The sequence below is a fragment of the Ambystoma mexicanum genome, chromosome 6q (assembly GCF_040938575.1).
Source record: "Ambystoma mexicanum isolate Mex_15411 chromosome 6q, UKY_AmexF1_1, whole genome shotgun sequence".
Lineage (NCBI taxonomy): Eukaryota > Metazoa > Chordata > Amphibia > Caudata > Ambystomatidae > Ambystoma > Ambystoma mexicanum.
The window spans coordinates 734677750-734690270 of NC_090937.1; positions in this window are offsets into that span (position 1 = coordinate 734677750).

Sequence of the window (12521 nt, forward strand, 5' to 3'; positions counted from 1 at the left end):
GCATCAGAGGCGCTAATCTTCTAGCCATCAGCTTAGCCACATTTTTGTTGTCTAAATTAATAAGTGAAATAGGGCAGTTAGAAGAACATTCATCCTCCAACTTCCTGGGTTTTAACAATACAGTATTCACCGCCTCCCTCATGTATTCCGGTAACTGCCCCTCCTGCAAAGCCTGCTGATATACCTCCAACAGATGCGGAGCTAACTGTGAATCAAAGTGTTTATAAAATGTGGCAGTAAAACCATCTGGCCAAGGTGCCCCCCCCCCCTCCCCGATGACAATGCTTTAATCGCCTGGACTATTTCCTGCTCTGTAATTGGCTGACACAGCCATTCCCTCTCCTCAGTTGTACACCAGTAATGCGCCACCCAATCGAGTATGTTACATACTTCAGATTACGGGGCATGAGCTTGCGATGAATGAAGGTGGTTATAAAATGAACAGAATGTCTGAATAATAATCCCTGTCCGTGTAATTCAAGTTCCCCTGACCATCCTTAATAGATGTAATGTATATCTTAGGAGTGTCAGCCCTGGCTGCCTTCGCAAGTAATTTACTGAGGTGCTGCCCCTCCCCATACTGCCTAACTGCCGCCTTTCATAGCAAGATCTTCACCTCTCTTTGGTGCGCATCCCGAAACCTCTCTGATTTTTCCCTAACTAACTCTTTTTGAAAGGATCTCAGAGGAAGCCCGCCTGTGCCTGTAAACCTTGGATTTGCACCTCATTGCCTGCCAGCACTCCCTGAATCAGCTTCAATATCCGAGATTCTCTCGAAATACACTCTCCTCTTACTACACACTTAAAGGATTCCCACACCACTGCATAGGAAGTGACCCAACCCATGTTTTCAGAAAAGAAGTTGTCAATGACTTGTGAAATCCCCGTTCGAAAGATCACTTCAGACAAACTTTAATTTTTGAACACCCAGGCTGGTCTTCTGCCCCGTTGCCACGGCATCTCCAGCACAATCACCACTGTTGCATGATCCGATATCGTGCGCTGCAGTATCTTGACCCCCTCCATCCATCCTGTAATCCAATCCTATTTCAAAAAGTAATCTAGTCAGGATGCCACTTGCTGAACCGTCAAACTAAATGTATAGCTGTGCTCCCGTGCATGTCTGGTCCTCCAGATATCATTCAGCTCCCATGCCCAACTTAACCCCTGGAACTTATAAGATGATTTCGTAGGAGGCCTGCGAATCACACCAGTCCCATCAAAGTCCGGTTCCATTACCTCGTTGAAATCCCCAGCCCACGCAATCACACCAAAGCAGGTCTTTTCAAGTTGTTCAGCTGTCCATTCCAACATAGCTACGGTGTCATGATCAGGACCATAGTAATGTAAGGGCTTTGGATGGGCAGTTTAAACCTCTGATATTCCATGTGATACACTTCAGCCCCTTAGCCGTAACAGTGCAGACTTCCCATATAAATCCCCATGTCTACCATGATGTCCGTCTTCATAACATCAGCTGCAAAAAATATCTGCATCCTCAAAGAGACCATTTCTAGACATCCCCAGTGCCCCCGCTGCATGCAGGAAGAAATGTCCATGTACCAGACAAGGGCAATCCCCTGAACCACTGCCCCCATCAACAAACAACTCAACCCCCCCCACAGCCCTCCCAACCCCCTCCGGCAATCCCAACATGCCAGTTATCTCCATCCCACCCCCAAAACATTGGCTAACATAAGCTTCGACATGAGGGCAGTCCCAGCAGCCCAAAACCCCCTACCTCCTGTAGGTTCCATCACCTCACCGCCCTCCTTTCAAATATCACAATATACATCATCTGCCATTAATATACCATACCACTTCATGGGGAGTCAGCGCCATGTTCATCATTCCCCTTGCGCCTGGGTACCCTTGGTAGTCACTTCGAGGAATGCATTGGTTTAATCCGGGGATTGAGAAACTAGTGCCACTCCACTCTGAGTTTGGCAGAGAGGAGCATAGCATATCTCAAACCCCTCTCTTTCAATCGTTTTTTATGTCAATGTATGTCCTCTTAAATGCCTGGACCTTGTCCAAAAAGTCTGGGAAGAGCTTAATAGAATCCCCTTTATATGTCAGAAGTCCATTATCTCTGGCCTTTTCAAGTGTGAGATCCATATCTTGATAGTTCAGCATTCGGCTATGATTGGTCAGACCAGCGCCCCAGGAATCGGTTTCTTACCACTGGGGATGATATGATATTTGAATATGATGTGCCATCTCCACTATGAACACTGCTGAGAAATCCTCACTTCTCAGCACTTCACGCAAAGTCAATTCCATCAAGGGTTCCATGTTCTGCTGTGCCACTGATTCTGGGACGCCTACTATACATAAATTGTTTTGTCTGGAGTGTGATGATTCAAGATCCTCCTGCTTATCGGCCATCCCACTTTATTTGAACAAGCTCTCACGATGAAGCCAAAGATTCATTCTTGACCATGGAGACAATTCTTTTAATTTCATATAAGCTCTCTAAATGCTTGTCCAGACGTATCTGCATGTGGTCTACCTTGCACATCAGGGTATCCATCTCCCAATCCCACAATTGTATTCCGGCCTATAATTGGTTGAAAATTGCTTTGATATCGTTGAAGGCTCCATTTGCATCCACATATATGGACTGAGAGATCACACCTGGGGAGGCTTTGATCACTTTTTGGCTTTTTGTCTGAGATGGTGTTTAAAATTGTAACTTCGCCTGGTGTTTCCCTAATTTCCCCAAGTTGGACACTGTGCTGCACTGCAGATCCTTAGCAAAACCAATAAGGTCCATACTGCTATAAATTCAATTTCAAAATTGCTTATATAATGAATTATTTAGTTGGTGTACCAAAAGGTATCACTGAACCACTGAATTTGAGCTACGGCAGACTCAGAAAGCAATCAGCGTAGTCTCTAATTAAAAGCAATAAACACATGTATTTTGCCAGAAAACATCATAAATGAGAAATGCATGAATAACTAAGAAAACTAATATGCTAATCTATTGGTTTAGACAGATAAAATTGAAAATGCACAAACAGAAATGATAATACTCTTGCTTCAGAAATTGCAAGAAAACAGACAGGAACTGTAATAACTAAGTGGTGGCCTAAAGGTGAGCCACTCTCACTCATTTGGCTAGTATTCAGCCAATCAAAAATAATTTAATTAACAAAGTTGAGTTATTCAATATTCTTCCTTTTACTGACAGGTCTGCCGTGCTTGATTTTCCAACTTGGAGAGATTGTGTCTGAGGGGCTTCACCTTGGTTTTAAGTTTGTCGAGATCACGAAAAATGCATTTTTCAAATGTTAGAATTTCTTTGGGAATTTCATTATCTTGCGGTTTAAAGGTGGAAGGAACACGTAAAACGGTATCCAAAGCTAGTTCAGTCTCAGGAGATTCATTAAAGAAAACTTTAAGACGGACAGTTCTAAGAAACCGACGAATCTCTAATTCAGTTTCAAACCAGTCCGTTGGTTGAGTGGGTACAAATGAAAGCCCTTTTGAAAGTTCTGAGATCTGGGCGGGCGTCAATTCAAATTTAGCTAGATTGAAAATTGGCATTTGTTGCTGACAATTGGTTATCTGTTCAGACGTCTCCGTCCTCGGAATTGGCGTCTTGCTTGGTGATATGGAGGAAACCATTGTTGTCCCCAAAACGGGCCTCCTGGCCCTCCTCTGCCTAAAAAAGGAGGGGGCGGTAAATAATTTCCAAATGCTTGTTGTGGTTGCTGATTATACCGGGCTTGGTCGTCTGAACTGCTACTACTGGAATTTGAAAAAGATACCCAACGCTGTCTTCCTTTATTCTTTGATTGCGATGCAGCCTGTTTTTTGGCGGCATCAATGTATTCGTCGGTAGTGTAAGGGAACATTTTGTCCAGTTTAATTTCCTGAATGTCTGAATGTAACTTCTTTGTCTTTTTTGTGACAGTGGCTGTCTTAGAGTCTTCAAAAATGTTATTAGTTTATTTAAGCTGATCACGCGCATTACTGATGGCTGTGTTTTCTAAGAAAAGTTTTTCTTCTTTTTCTAGTTCCTTCTGCAATTCAGCACTCAGTCTCTGAGCAGTTGTGATAATAAGGACCATCAGGTCTCTACTACATTTAATTGCAATGTGACTAAAGGTAGTAGTATACTCTTTGTCAGTTAAGAATAGACAAGGCTCATTACGAACGATTAGACCTGCAGGAATAGTGTCTGCCCTAGGATATTCACGGAGAAAGTGTCCATGTAATTCTGTTCTAAAATGTTTCTTTTTCAGTTTCAGCAGATTATCACAGCATGTATATTGAGCCACACCAGCATTGGATCCAGATGGATCAAATATTGATGGGCCTTTTATGACTTCTGCAGTTTGTTCAAGTGAATAGCTGAAGGTTTGTGCTTCTGCCATTCCGTGTTGTACCAAAGCTCCCCCACTAAAGATGATGCACTGGTGGGTAGCACCCCCCGTGGTCACCTACCACAGTCAAAATATGTACAGAGGATGAATCCTACAGCTGAAAGGAACACAGTAAAGGTGTATCCTCAGGGACCCTGACTTATAAAGGGTAAATATAGAATTCCCCAAGCAAACCGGTTGCTAATGAATTCAACACAAAGAGAAGGGGAAGTGTCCCAAAACCAGTGATGGAGAGGGACTGTAAACTAAGCAAAACCAATAAGGTCCATACTGCTATAAATTCAATTTCAAAATTGCTTAAATAATGAATTATTTAGTTGGTGTACCAAAAGGTATCACTGAACCACTGAATTTGGGCTACTGCAGACTCAGAAAGCAATCAGGGTAGTCTCTAATTAAAAACAATAAACACATTTATTGTGCCAGAAAACATCATAAATAAGAAATGCATGAATAAATAAGAAAATTAATATGCTAATCTATTGGTTTAGACAGTTAAACATTGAAAATGCACAAACAGAAATGATAATGCTATTGATACAGAAATTGCAAGAAAACAGACAGGAACTGCAAAAACTAAGTGGTGGCCTAAAGCTGAGCCAACACTCTCTCATTTGGCTTGTATTCAGCCAATACAAAAATAATTTAATTAACAAAGTTGAGTCATTCAATATTCTTCCTTTTACTGACAGGTCTGCCGTGCTTGATTTTCCAACTTGGAGAGATTGTGTCTGAGGGGCTTCACCTTGGTTTTAAGTTTGACGAGATCACGAAAAATGCATTTTTCAAATGTTAGAATTTCTTTGGGAATTTCATTATCTTGCGGTTTATAGGTGGAAGGAACACGTAAACCGGTATCCAAAGCTGGTTCAGTCTCAGGAGATTCATTAAAGAAAACTTTAAGACGGACAGTTCTAAGAAACCGAGGAATCTCTAATTCAGTTTCGAACCAGTCTGTTGGTTGAGTGGGTACAAATGAAAGTCCTTTGAAAGTACTGAGATCTGGGCGGGCGTCAATTCAAATTTAGTTAGATTGAATTTAGTTAGATGGCATTTGTTGCTGACAATCGGTTATCTGTTCAGATGTCTCCGTCCTCGAAATTGGCATCGTGGTTGGTGATATGGAGGAATCCATTATTGTCCCCAAAATGGGCCTCCTGGCCCTCCTCTGCCTAAAAAAGGAGGGGGCGGTAAATAATTTCTAAACGCTTGTTGTGGTTGCTGATTATACTGGGCTTGATCGTCTGAACTGCTACTACTTGAATTTGAAAAAGATACCCAACGCCATCTTCCTTTATTCTTTGATTGCGGTGCAGCCTGTTTTTTGGTGGCATCAATGTATTCGTCGGTAGTGTAGGGGAACATTTTGTCCAGTTTAAATTCCTGAATGTAACTTCTTAGTCTTTTTTGTGATAGAGGCTGTCTTAAAGTCTTCAAATATTGTATTAGTTTTTTGAAGCTGATCACGCGCATTACTGATGGCTGTGTTTTCTAAGAAAAGTTTGTCTTCTTTTTGTAGTTCCTTCTGCAATTCAGCACTCAGTCTCTGAGCAGTTGTGATAGTAAGGACCATCAGGTCTCTACTACATTTAATTGCAATGTGACTGAAGGTAGTAGTATACTCTTTGTCAGTTAAGAATAGACAAGGTTAATTACGAGCAATTAGACCTGCAGGTATAGTGTCTGCCCTAGGATATTCACGGAGAAAGTGTCCATGTAATTCTGTTCTAAAATGTTTCTTTTTGAGTTTCAGCAGATTATAACAGTATGTAGATTGAGCCACACCAGCATTGGATCCAGATGGATCAAATATTGATGGGCCTTTTATGACTTCTGCAGTTTGTTCAAGTGAATAGCTGAAGGTTTGTGCTTCTGCCATTCCGTGTTATACCAAAGCTCCCCCACTAAAGATGATGCACTCATTAGCAACCGTTTTGCTTGGGGAATTCTATATTTACCCTTTATAAGTCAGGGTGCCTGAGGATACACCGTACTGTGTTCCTTTCAGCTGTAGGATTCATCCTCTGTACATATTTTGACTGTGGTAGGTGACCACGGGGGGTGCTACCCACCAGTGCATCATCTTTAGTGGGGGAGCTTTGGTACAACACGGAATGGCAGAAGCACAAACCTTCAGCTATTCATTTGAACAAACTGCAGAAGTCATAAAAGGCCCATCAATATTTGATCCATCTGGATCCAATGCTGGTGTGGCTCAATATACATGCTGTGATAATCTGCTGAAACTCAAAAAGAATAATTTTAGAACAGAATTACATGGACACTTTCTCCATGAATATCTTAGGGCAGACACTATTCCTGCAGGTCTAATTGCCCGTAATGAATCGTGTATATTCTTAACTGGCAAAGAGTATACTACTACCTTTAGTCACATTGCAATTAAATGTAGTAGAGACCTGTTGGTCCTTACTTTCACAACTGCTCAGAGACTGAGTGCTGAATTGCAGAAGGAACTAGAAAAAGAAGAAAAACTTTTCTTAGAAAACACAGCCATCAGTAATGCGCGTAATCAGCTTCAAAAAACGAATACAATTTTTGAAGATTTTAAGACAGCCACTATCACAAAAAAGACAAAGAAGTTACATTCAGACATTCAGGAATTTAAACTGGACAAAATGTTCTCTTACACTACCGACGAATACATTGATGCTGCCAAAAACAGGCTGCATCGCAATCAAAGAATAAAGGAAGACGGCGTTGGGTATCTTTTTCAAATTCAAGTAGTAGCAGTTCAGACGACCAAGCCCGGTATAATCAGCAACCACAACAAGCGTTTGGAAATTATTTACTGCCCCCTCCTTTTTTAGGCAGAGGAGGGCCAGGAGGCCCATTTTGGGGACAACAATGGGTTCCTCCATATCACCAACCACGATGCCAATTTCGAGGACGGAGACGTCTGAACAGATAACCGATTATCAGCAACAAATGCCAATTTCCAATCTAGCTAAAATTGAATTGACGCCCGCACAGATCTTAGTACTTTCAAAAGGGCTTTCATTTGTACCCACTCAACCATCGGACTGGTTCGAAACTGAATTAGAGATTTGTCAGTTTCTTAGAACTGTCCGTCTTAAAATTTTCTTTAATAAATCTCCTGAGACTGAACCAGCTTTGGATACCGGTTTACGTGTTCCTTCCACCTTTAAACCACAAGATAATGAAATTCCCAAAGAAATTCTAACATTTGAAAAATGCATTTTTCGTGATCTCGACAAACTTAAAACCAAGGTGAAGCCCCTCAGACACAATCTTTCCAAGTTGGAAAATCAAGCACGGCAGACCTGTCAGTAAAAGGAAGAATATTGAATAACTCAACTTTGTTAATTAAATTATTTTTGCATTGCTGAATACTAGCCAAATGAGTGAGAGTTGGCTCACCTTTAGGCCACCACTTAGTTATTACAGTTCCTGTCTGTTTTCTTGCAATTTCTGAAGAAAGAGTATTATCATTTCTGTTTGTGAATTTTCAATTTTTAACTGTCTAAACCAATAGATTAGCATATTAATTTTCTTAGTTATTCATGCATTTCTTATTTATGATGTTTTCTGGCAAAATAAATGTGTTTATTGTTTTTAATTAGAGACTACCCTGATTGCTTTCTGAGTCTGCAGCAGGCCAAATTCAGTGGTTCAGTGATACCTTTTGGTACACCAACTAAATAATTCATTATATAAGCAATTTTCAAATTGAATTTATAGCAGTATGGACCTTATTGGTTTTGCTTAGTTTATAGTCCCTCTCCATCACTGCTTTTGGGACACTTCCCCCTCTCTTTGTTTCGCACTGCAGATCCTTGTCATCCACTGCTCCCCTACAATCCCAGGAAGTACTTCCACTCTGGACTCACTAAAGCGGAGCAATGACTGTGGTGTTCACCACCACTCTGCCCTAGGACCTCAGCAGGCTGTCGCTCTCAGCTCTCACCATCTCAAACAAATCAGCGCCAGGCTAGCTGACTCCAGAACCACTCAGCTTTTACCTCGTATCCACAGGTCTCAGTCTCCTCACTGATGCTAACTCCCGAGTTGATGTGCAAAGCAGCACTACCACTAGTGCCTTGACGCGCTCCACTCGGGGAACTCAATGCAAGTCAAGATGTACCGTGTCTACACCTCGCCTCCCTACTCACAATCCAGGATGCCACACAGTGCAGCTTTTCCTGAGTCAATCCATGTATTACATATACATAGGCCCAGTATGCACTGCCTGCAATTTGTGATCACCAGTAGGTTCACTATAGTACTACCACCACTGTCGGAGCAGCACTGTCGCAAACAATCCCAATAGCGTGGCTCTGCCTGGCCATAGAACAGCTTTTACAGTTCACAGGATCACGTGGGCAGCTCAACGGCTCCCTCTAAAAGGATAGCCCACATATCAGTTTGACTGCATCAGAGGATGGCTCAAGTCCCATCCATGCCATCCCCAGTCTGTTCATAATGATCTGTTATGGCCAGCAGTCATGAAGCTACCTATAATGCCGGTATTCCCACTGAGCACAACTAAACTGTTGATGTCACAATCCCACCAGCCTCTAAAGGCAGGAAATGCCAAAATCTCAGTGCCTGGTTGATGCCTTCTGTAAATAGTCCTCCCCAAGCACTTATTTATAACTGGCTGTCTGGGGCACCGAGAATATTGCGGCGGCTCATGTGTGCGCACTCCACCCGGCCATTCTCGGTTCTACTGGGCCTCTGTGTGCACCCCCTGGGTGCCCCTGCAATGTTTCACACAGCAGGGCTCCGGCGGTCCTCTGTTTTCATAATACACCAGCGCACCTCTTTCCACACTGATAGATCGCTCTTCTAACCTGACATACACAGTCTACGGCCCACTACTTCACCTGGCTCACAGCTGCAACTTTGATGTCAGGCGCAGGAGCTGCCGACTCCCTTGTGCCTCACACCCTCGCCTGCAGCCCGCGACAGCGCTGGCCTCGCTCTGCGTTGCAGCAGACCCAAGGCCCTACTCCGATGATGGTCTCCTCGGGCCTCCTCCATTGCAATACGCCTCACTGCTGAACAGCAGGCCATCGCACCCCCTGCTCGGGGCCACTGGTCTGCGCACTGTTATGTTGGTGCCGCAGCGTGGCCCCAGTGTTCTTCCTGTAGTGCTACGACCACGATCCTGGGCTCTGAACCCTGCCTGTGCCACATGCGGGCCCCCTGCCAAAGGTCAGCCAGCAGTGGAGTTAAAGCTTTGGAAGTTACCTCCTTCACTGCAGTCACCAACTAGGGTTCTCTAATGTTCTCCGTAGAGAGCACACTGCCACCACACATCACCACTCAAGGGCTAGCCCCTCTCCTGCGCTTGCACCTATATCTCTGCAACAGTCCAGAGTACAGCCCCATATTTCACAGGCGTGAGCACAAAGTGTTCCCACGGCAGATGCTTCACTTATTGAGGTGGTGGAAGATGGCAATCATCACGATTATAGCCCGAGGTATTAGGGCGCTCAGCAGCTCACAGGCTCACGGATCTTGGCTGGGCTCACTAGCACCCTCACTTCCCTTGGTTAAGTTGCTTGGAGGCCCCGTTGTGTTGTCTAATATTGGGCCTCCTGAAAGGCATCCCTGTCCACCTCATTCAATCAGAACTGGGCTTGACTTCTCTGGCCACGCTAATGAAACTCAGAACGCTTAGTTTACATATACAAATTAAATGATCAGACTTATGACTTCAACTTTGATTGTGTTTGAGGTATCGACTTCTGGAACGAATCAATCATTTACCGCCTTAGCAAGGGCAAATGAAATCGTTTGAAGAAATTGGAATGAATATCGATTTCTCACTTCCATGGCAAATGACTAGGAAGTTAGCCAAGGAAAAGGCCAATAATTTTAAGGGTTGGGAAGATGGCAATTATCTGGTGACCAGGAAGTTGTCAAAAGACTATGTAAAGTCATGTTTTATTTTGCTGAAAGAACAACCATATATTTCCCACTTTCCATGCAGAAATAAGTGGCACCAGCTCATGCTGTTTAAACTTCATAGGTTTGAAACACTGTAAGTAATAGGGGTTCGACCAAAGGTTCCAAGAATTCTCCGACAGTGTACATATTGCCAGGAAAGCATTGAAACCACAAAGCCTTTATTGCAATATGCGTGACCTGCTGGGCCAAGACATTTTGGTTACATTTGCCAATAATACCTTTTTTCTTAAAACAGAAGCCATTTAACATCGATTTATGAATGGTCTGCAGATCTCGCTAACGTTAGCTGTATTGGATTTTTCTGGAGGATGCTGTCTATACATTTTGTTGAGAAAGTGATGCTTTTTAATAACATGAGAATGTTTGTGAATGGTTTAATGGTATTAAGAATTATTTATAACTGTTGTTTAATTGTATTGCAGAAAGTTAGTTGAAAACCAAAAGGAATAATTAAACACATGAATACATACAACTATAGAGCAGTGCTCAATTGAGGAAAAGGGCCCCAGTTCCAATGGAATATGTGGCACTCCATGCTCTATGCTGGTACACTGTTGGACCTAAGAACCACATGCTCCCACCTGTTAATTTGACAAAATAACTTCAGCCCCGGTTGAGAACAGTTGACAAGTCTGTATTATGCAGTTGAACTCCTAGAAAACCCAGATTTAGCCCAAGAGGAATCCTGCCCCCCACACCACTATAACCATCCCCATGAAGTTCCTAGCAGGCCTCAAGAACTCCTGGAAAGCCAAGTTCTGGGCTATGCTCCTAAAGGAACTACTTTAAAAACACATGATCTTTTAAAAGTGCCCATTGTTCCTCCCAGCTTTCCTTTTTAAAGAGCCCGTCTTTTAGTTGCTCAAGAGTTAGGGAGCACATACAAGGTCGTTTGCACTACTGTTCACCTGGGCATCATTTCAACACACACACACATGCTCACAGAGACACCCCAACATTGTGGATGGTTTGAAAGCCTGACTGCCCCTGAGCCAAACGCATACATAATCATTTCACACAAAAGGGTGCCAGACTGCCACTGCGTACAGAATGCCAGATATCTGGTGCTTCTCTCCATGACTATCCTGTTTGTTGCACATCCATATTTGCCTTTCACATAGCCTAAAGAATAGAGGCTGCATAGGGAGCTCAGGCTATAGGGTCACAACAGATGGGCACATTTTACTCTACTTTGATATCCTACTCCCAAGCAAGGCTCTGTCTCACAGTGAACTAAAATATAGCCTTGCGTGCCATAACATGGAACAGACTCTTAATGATAATTAATTCCTGCAGCTTGCCCCGGGGTACAACGTACAGTAATGCTGATGCAAATGAGCGAACAAACTTTCAGGAGTGTCCAAGCATGCTCTCAAGCCTCTCATTCTCCCAGCATTAAACTGAGTACTCATTTACAATTTTCCAAATCTGCCAAGTAAACAAATTTCAATTATGAAAAAACCTAAGGACATATCTTCGTCCTCTCTCAATTTGTAATTGTTTTCATTATTTCAATTCCACATGTATTTCTACAAAATCAATCACCAATAAATTTGAACTTTTTCACAGTGTGCCATCCATGGAACCGGTCAGGAACCGTGGTCCCTGCGGCCAATAATCATTGTTTCTTTTCCCAAACAAAGGCCACATCCTCGCCTTCTAAGGCATGTCCTCATCCACAATCCTGAATGGCTATTTTTTTAATTTTGCAAGCACACTCTTTGTACTGGGTAAGGATATTCAGGTCTGTGGAATGGCCACAATACCATTTGAAAAAAGCATCCACTTTTGAAAAAATACATTCCACATACCCTCACCACCTCTTTCCCCCAGGACCCACAATTTCCATAGCCAAAAATCACACTTTTCTTCCCTGCATGCAGTATTCTGTCCCTCTGATGAAAGTCCTCATCCATCCTTGGGTCAAGACAAGCATCATGTGTTTTGAAAACACTTTTTGACTGCAATCTTTGCACAGAATTCGCAGGAACTGTGGGTACGAATCTGCGGGTCTGCCCAAGGACCTCAGATGTGGATAGAAAAATGTCCACTTCTAAAAAACATTTTCCACAATGATTCCTCATATTCCCATTTCCAAGTCTCTCACTTATCCTAAACAACCTTTTTACACCACAGCTCAGAAATGTGTTCCGCAGCAGGGCTTCCACTGAT